At 37.0% G+C, this 7,500-nt stretch overlaps 1 protein-coding gene across 2 annotated transcripts in view; it reads right to left on the reverse strand.

The window, feature by feature from the left end:
• LOC144975735 (retinol dehydrogenase 7-like) overlaps positions 1-2,422 on the reverse strand; it is a 12,319-nt gene extending 9,897 nt beyond the window's left edge. The window contains exon 1 of one of the 2 annotated variants that reach the window (XM_078919930.1): positions 2,306-2,422. The gene's annotated coding sequence lies outside the window, so the exon portion shown is untranslated. Of the gene's footprint in view, positions 1-2,233 lie in introns of both variants that reach the window. The other variant, XM_078919929.1, reaches the window with a different exon arrangement.
• Positions 2,423-7,500: the final 5,078 nt, after the last annotated feature.

The raw sequence follows: 7,500 nt of genomic DNA on the forward strand, positions 1-7,500 counted from the left end.
TTGTTTAGGGCCCAAATAGATGTCATTTTTAAGCTGTTTATGATGTTTGACAAGATTTTACTTATTCGTTCAGCATCATAAATTAAATTTATTATTTATTTTTTTTTAGAGCAAAAAATGACACGATCGGTGTCTTGGATGTGATAAAGGATAGATATAAATCAACTGCATTGTAAAAAAATATTGAAAGTTGTAAATACTTTTTGATAGGAATAATTTTGAATGCATTCGCTGGGCGTTATTTATTCATTCATTCATTCTTTCATCCCATGATCCGATGATCGTCGGGAGGAAACATGGGATGTAGCTTCATCATTTTCCGCATTATTCTCTATTGCTGACTTTCTCCAAGAGTTCTTCCATCTTCATTCCTGTCCATTCCTTGATATTGTCCATCCAAACTTTTCATTGTCGTCCTCTTCTTCTTCCTCTTTCAAGGTGCCTACACCACCGTTCTGCACGAACCTTCATGCCTCATATTTTGCCAAACCATGACAGTTTCCTCCTTCTGACTGTGGTGATGAGGAATACCTGTCGTCCTGCACGATCTTGCACCTCTTCCAGTGCGTCTTTATTGGGTCTGTGTTCTGTATACGGCACCTGCAGGAGTTTTCAATAACGTTTCAACTCAAAAGCAGAGATTCTGCGTTCCAATTCCGCAGTTAATGTCTATGATTCGCAGCCGTATAGTAAGATGGAAAGTACCAGTGATTTGAAGTTTGATTTTTATTTCGAAATTCATTGGACTTTTCCATATTTTTGTCTCGTTAGTGTTGCTGTTGACATTCCTATTCTTGCCTTAATCTCAGTTGTACTGGTACCGTCCTTGGTTAGCAGTGTTTAAATGTTGACACTTCCTCGAGTTTTTCATTATCGATTGAAATTTCTGCATGTCCATCATTTCTTCTGTTTACCAGTATCTGAGACTTTTCTGTACTTATTTTCAGGCCGTACTGCATTGCTTTATGTGCAAGTGAGTTAGTTGTAGTTCTTGGTCGCTTTCAGTCATGATGTCTATGTCGTCAGCAAAACGCAAATTACACAATTTTCGTCCACCAATTGATACAGAGGTTTGATGATTTTCGAGAGCTTAGCTCATAATTTTCTCTAGGAAGATGTTGAAGATTATTTGGGAGAGTATGCAGCCTTGACTGACGCCCACATTTGCCCGGAAGAACTCAAAAGCTCGTTGTTGTTGTTGAGAACTGCACTTGTCGCAGTACTATAGAGCACTTCAATTATTTGGATTAGACCCTCTTCAAACCATACAAGCGTAGTGTATCCCACAAACCGTCGCGTCATGCTATGCCTTGTCAAATGCTTTCCGGAAGTCTATGAATTTGTGAATAGTTCTTTTTGGTGTTGTAAGAATTTCTCTGTCAAAATTCTGTCATTGAAGACTTGTTGTACTGTGCTCTTTCCAGCTCGGAAACCAGCTAGCTCTTCGGTTTTTTTTGTTTCATTCTGTTTAGTATTATCCGCAGACGTATTTTACTGGGGTGGCTAATGAGACTTATGGTCCTATAGTTACTGCACTTTTTCAGACCTCCTTTTTTGGGAGAGGGATGATCAAGGATTGTGTCCGTTATTTACCATAAGTCTAAATCCACTTAAATTACTCACCTTAACGAGTACAACAAATTTTAAAAATCATTTTACCAGGTGATGAAGTAAGTATGAAATAGAAATAAATATGTTTGGACATTTATAAAGAGCACTTCCACAGATTTACCATGATCAATGAGTTTCACAATGTTTCATTTGTCTCTCCCAACCCATTAGCAACCTATTACATATAAATTCCTATTTAATTTTTTTTCCGAGGGCTTTAATTTGTGTCTTTTCCCCCCTTTTTGTCTCCTTTTTACCTCTAACACTAAAAACCCAAACTATTTACGTGCTAAGAGAATGAAGGGTCAAACCAATCATTTTATTTTTGTCAAGTCTGGAGTTCTCAGATTGTTTTATTTATGCCTTTGTACTTTTTGTGATCATGGTACTACTTTTATTATTATCATATTTAAATCTTACTTCATGACAACACAAAAAATATCTGTGTCTATATATTAATGAGCTTAAACAACCACTGCTTTTTAGATTTAAAAGTAAGATCCAATCAAAAAAATAAATCACTTATCTTAATAATGATGATATTTCCCGTATATTTCATAATTTTTATTTTAAAACAAACGAAACAAAAACCAAAGAGACAGATGAGTTATGCTGTAATTACCATCGAACAATAAAATCACGTGCCCAGGAAGCGCTTATCTACAGTTTTCATTTACTGAAATATGGAATTCACCTGTTATTTAAAACACTATGCAAGAATCCGGTGTTTTCTTATTTGACAACGAAAATGCAACTCACTCTATTTACATTTCAGGTTAAGCACATACAATCGACATCAATATTGTTTACGAAAGAGTTGCTTTTACAAATGACTAGACATTCATGAAGTCGAGTAATATTATTCATTATGATTAGACCCCCAACTTGGAAAGCCACAGTCTGTCACATTATATTATCGCGTTTGGTTTCTTTCCGCACAATGTGATGTAAATTCTAATAAACAGCTGTTTTCTGTACGTTGGATTTCAATTTTTTTAAGAATGATAATATGATTTTAAAAGACAAGACAATTTCATTCCTCTCTTGTGTCCATATTCTATAGTCCCTGGTTGACTTCCCACTTGTTTCTACACCTTACAACCTCCAGTTCAATCACATCGGTGCCGCCATACTATAGCCCCAGGTTTACTCCCAACTGGTGCTCGCATATCAAAGTCCTTTGTTTACTCTTCACTTGTTATAATATCTCTTGGTCCCTGATCTTGTGGTGTGACACTCGTTTTCAGATTGGAAGGTCCTGGGTTCCAGCCTCACTCGACGCATAGTTGAGTCCTTGGAAAAGGATCTTTACTCACATTCTTTCTCCATACTCAGAAGAATGTACATTAAAATTTGCTATGATTATGATGTTCTTATGAAACAACACGAGGACCACGCCTTTTTATCATCTGATACATTGTGCGGCTATGTGGTCTTGTGGTATGACACTCGCTTTCGGATCGGAAGGTCATGGGTTCGAGTCTCGCGCTTGGCGAATAGTTGAGTCCTTGGAAAAGGCTCTTTACTCACATTCTCTCACCGTACTCAGGTGTAAAATGAGTACCTGGCCGTTAACAGCGTTGTCTTTGTCCGAAAAATTGTAATATCACCTAAAAGGCGTCATGTCCCGTCCTACATGTTAAAAGTTGCTGTTGACCAGGGACCCCTTGTAAAGCGCTTTGAGCACATTTAGTGGATATTGCGCTATATAAAAGCTCTTTTTTTCTTTTTTTTTTTTGGATCAGATAATGAGCAATTTATTGCAGTACAGCAGTTAGGAACAACACGGCGGTTATAGAGCTCTTTTTGATAAAAACATTACTTTGAAAAAATTGCTGTGCAATTGTTTCACTTTTAACAGCGAAAAAATTGCCTTTCAATAGGGAATGAGATTATCGGAAGAGTAGCGTCCCTTGATTGGACGTCACCTTACAGAGAGAACGTCACCATGGGTGTGCGCATGCGTCTCTCTCGTCCTCGTTTTCGATGAAGTGTATCATGCCGCTTTCGCCGGAAGCGAGGACGAGAGACGCATGCGCAAAACCTAGACGTTCTCTCTCTAATAACTTCTCCGCCGATGACGTCCAATCAAGGGACGCTACTCTTCCGCTAATCTCATTCCCTATAGATAGAATGCGCTTGGCCAAGGAGTCCACAACATTGCCATCCGGAAGTATAACGGACCAACACACAAAACTCTGTGTAACCATGAACTTTTATAGTCTGGTTAATACAGTTTAGTGAGAACAACTCACAAACGCGGCGTCATCTTCGTTCTATCTATACATAAAGCATCCGATTGGGCACTTCAGGGTAACACTCCGGGAAGCGCCTCAGGGTGGTTTATATATATATATATATATATATATATATATATATATATATATATATATGGTTCAGTTATTGCCGAGTGGATTGGTAAGAATTGAACCATTATGTTGCCATCACCTGTCACTTTGACAGTACAACTACGGGCCCGTCCTCAAGATTGTGGCTGACCTGAATATATATATATATATATATATATATATATATATATATATATATAAATATACGTGCTCTGATCCTTTAAATGAAATGTCAGAATTGAGTAGGTATATTACATATATATATATATATATATATATATATATATATATATATATATATGTTATATACATATATGTATTTATTAGAAATTCTGAAATAAGCAAAGAGTATCTTGAGTCAATACATAATCTGAAAAAAGGCACACAAAAAAAGAATTAATAAATTAAAAAAAAAAAATCTCCCCCCCCCCCCCCCCCCGCTCCCATAAAAAAAATACACAAAAAAAAAACCCCATAAAACAAGACGGCCAAATTCCACACCAAATTTATTTTCCAACTGATAGTCAGTAAAGCATCGAAAAAAGAGCTTCTCTATTGTTAAGGCGTGTCAGTCACCAAGGCCGGGGCATGGCTGTAGTATCAACTTTTTTGTTTACAATATAAAGATATGAAATAAAGTTAAAGTCAGACCACAGTAATTTACATAGAAGACAGGCAACAGAAAAAATGGACATGCTTACTGACATCTATTGTGAGGATTTTCCAGTATTATCGTGTTTAGTTACATCGTAGATCTAGAGATATATCTTATCTCGGGCATTTTGTGGCTATGCTGTTGTTATGTACCCGCTGTGGGCAAGAACCTGAGACGGCAGAGCATCTGGTCGAACGGCGTGTTGTGACGATGCTACCGGGCGGGTTCGCGACGGACTTTGCTGATTGGGTCGATCGTCATAACATAATAGTGTGATAACCATAAGCGGTTGCTGCCTTCACACCGAAAGGTCCAGCGCTTGAGTCCCGCTCCCGGTCCCGCGGCGCATAGTTGAGTCATTGGAAAAGACCAGTGACTTATTATATATCAGTAGATAATGGAAAAGACTCATTACTCACATTCTCTCACCATATTCAAGTGTTAAATTAGTACCAGGTCGTTAACAGCGTTTTCACCTTCGGTAAAAAAAATGAAATATGTCTCGTGCTATATGATGTTGCTGTTGGGATACTTTGTAAAGCGCTTTGAACACATTTAGTGTTATTTATGTTTTGTGATTTCTTAAGGTCATCTGCAATTTTAATCTCCATTTTCATTCTAGGTAGGCAAGTCTTTGTTTATAGTGTTCAGTGGTTTTCCGCGTTTCCATAAGTATGTAGGCAAGGCTTCATTTACTGGGAGTCTTATGTTTCTTCTAAAAATGAGTCCAAAAAGACGCTACACAATTGTTAGAGTATAAATGTACTTACTGTGGTTATACAGCAATACTAAGTTATAAATTGAAATATACTATGGGCCAAAACAGTTCCGTTCTGTATTTCGTGGTTTTAGAAGTCGATTTTAATGGATTTAAATCACTCTCTGTCATTTGGTGACTGAGTGAATCCACTGACTCGATAAAAGCAAAAAATAAATAAATAATAATAATGATAAAATAAATACATTTTTTACAAACCAAAACTCTTAAGGCCAGTGGCGCTAAAAAAAAAGAAGGGGGGGGGGGGGGATTCTAGTAATTTAGTCAAACAATACCTCACAACCTGCTTATCTGTTGATACGTTCAGATCCGTGTGTGGAATTCCTAAAACAGCGGGGTCAAGGCGTCCTAGCATACCAATCAATGCACATGTCATTTCTAGGGCTTGAGTCAGGTCACCTTTCTTAGAAACGATAAGGTGCCGGGAGGAGTATTGATCAAGTAACTGTTCTCGGAAATTAAATATCCAATAATGGAGGACCCAGTAGGGGATAAACATTTTTGGTTTCAATGAGAAACCACCAATATCTCTTCCTTTTTTTTTTTACATTTTCTTATATTGGAATTCATATTCATTGTTTTTTGTTTTTTTAAAGCAGGCTTGTTTATAAAATGATTTCTGCTTACAAATTTGATTTAACGATCAAGTCCTTCAAAACCCTCTGGAGGAATTACTACGTAGCAACCTCACAAATATTAAGCGGAAGAAAAAAGAGTAACCGTGTGAGCAATCATAAAGGACTGTGAAACTGAAAGATATAGAGATTTGAACGGGGAAAAAACATACAAAAAAGTCACACACACACATACACATGTATATATATATATATATATATATATATATATATATATATATATATATATATATATATATATATATATATGTATACACTATACACACTCAAAGAAAAAATATGAAGGACGAGGGGAAAACAGGGAAAGAAAAAAAAAACATTTATGTTTCTAAAAAAAGCACAGGAGCAAGAAGACATTAAGTCACATTAAGGTGATAATCCGATTTATATTTTGACAGATCAATCTTGAGATATTTTAAGTGCATATTAAGTATGTGAGTTAGGTGGACATAAAGTGTCACAATCTTGTGTGATATCTGTATTTGTTGCAACTTGGAATGTCGTTAATGTGAATATTAAACAACATTCTATTCGTATCTTACTTCAATAATTAAAAAAAAACAGAGCATTTATATAGCGCAATATCCACTAAACTTGCTCAAAGCGCTTTACACGGGGTCCCTGACTAACAGCAACAGGTAACATAGAGAACGATATGATGATGCCTGTTAAGTGATTATTACATTTTTTAAACAAGTGGCAACAGGCAGAAACGGAACTTGTAAGAGTGCTATCACAAGATGGGCAATGGATGGAGAAGATAATGTATGAAATCTGTGACTTAGATTCAACATACATTTGAAGATACAGGGGCGACCAACACGAGGGCGAGTCAAAAAGTAATAGGACTCTGCTTATTACTTTAAAACAAATTAAATCAATACCATGAACCATACCTCAAATTAAAACTTGGCATTAGCCGAGTAGAATGCTACTTCTCACCATAGTCTCCGTCTCTCGATACCCACAGTCCATCTTTCTGTAAGATCATGTATTCCGTCCTCGTTAAACTGAGTTGACTAAACTTTCAGCCAATTTCTTACTATTGTCTTGGCTTCTTCATCATCTTCAAAACGAAGTCCCCTCATTGCCTCCTTCAGTGGCCCAGACCAAAATAATGGAAGCCTGAAAGTATGTATTCCGTCCTCGTTAAACTGAGTTGACTAAACTTTCAGCCAATTTCTTACTATTGTCTTGGCTTCTTCATCATCTTCAAAACGAAGTCCCCTCATTGCCTCCTTCAGTGGCCCAGACCAAAATAATGGAAGCCTGACAGTGTCAATCCTGTTGAATATGGAGGCCTTCTGACTGACGAGATCTACGTTCAACCCACCTAAAAACACTGCCTCTACAAAATGCCTGAGTTTTATAAACTTTCCCAAGGCGTTTAAAATGTTACACGAGGCTTTTTCTTCGAAAACAAGAAATTCAATGGCAGCTTGCTGACGCTGACGGACATTCGTGGGGGCATCC

The sequence above is a fragment of the Berghia stephanieae genome, chromosome 6 (genome assembly GCF_034508935.2).
Source record: "Berghia stephanieae isolate SIO BIC M18660-M18661 chromosome 6, UCSD_Bste_1.3, whole genome shotgun sequence".
Taxonomy (NCBI): domain Eukaryota; kingdom Metazoa; phylum Mollusca; class Gastropoda; order Nudibranchia; family Aeolidiidae; genus Berghia; species Berghia stephanieae.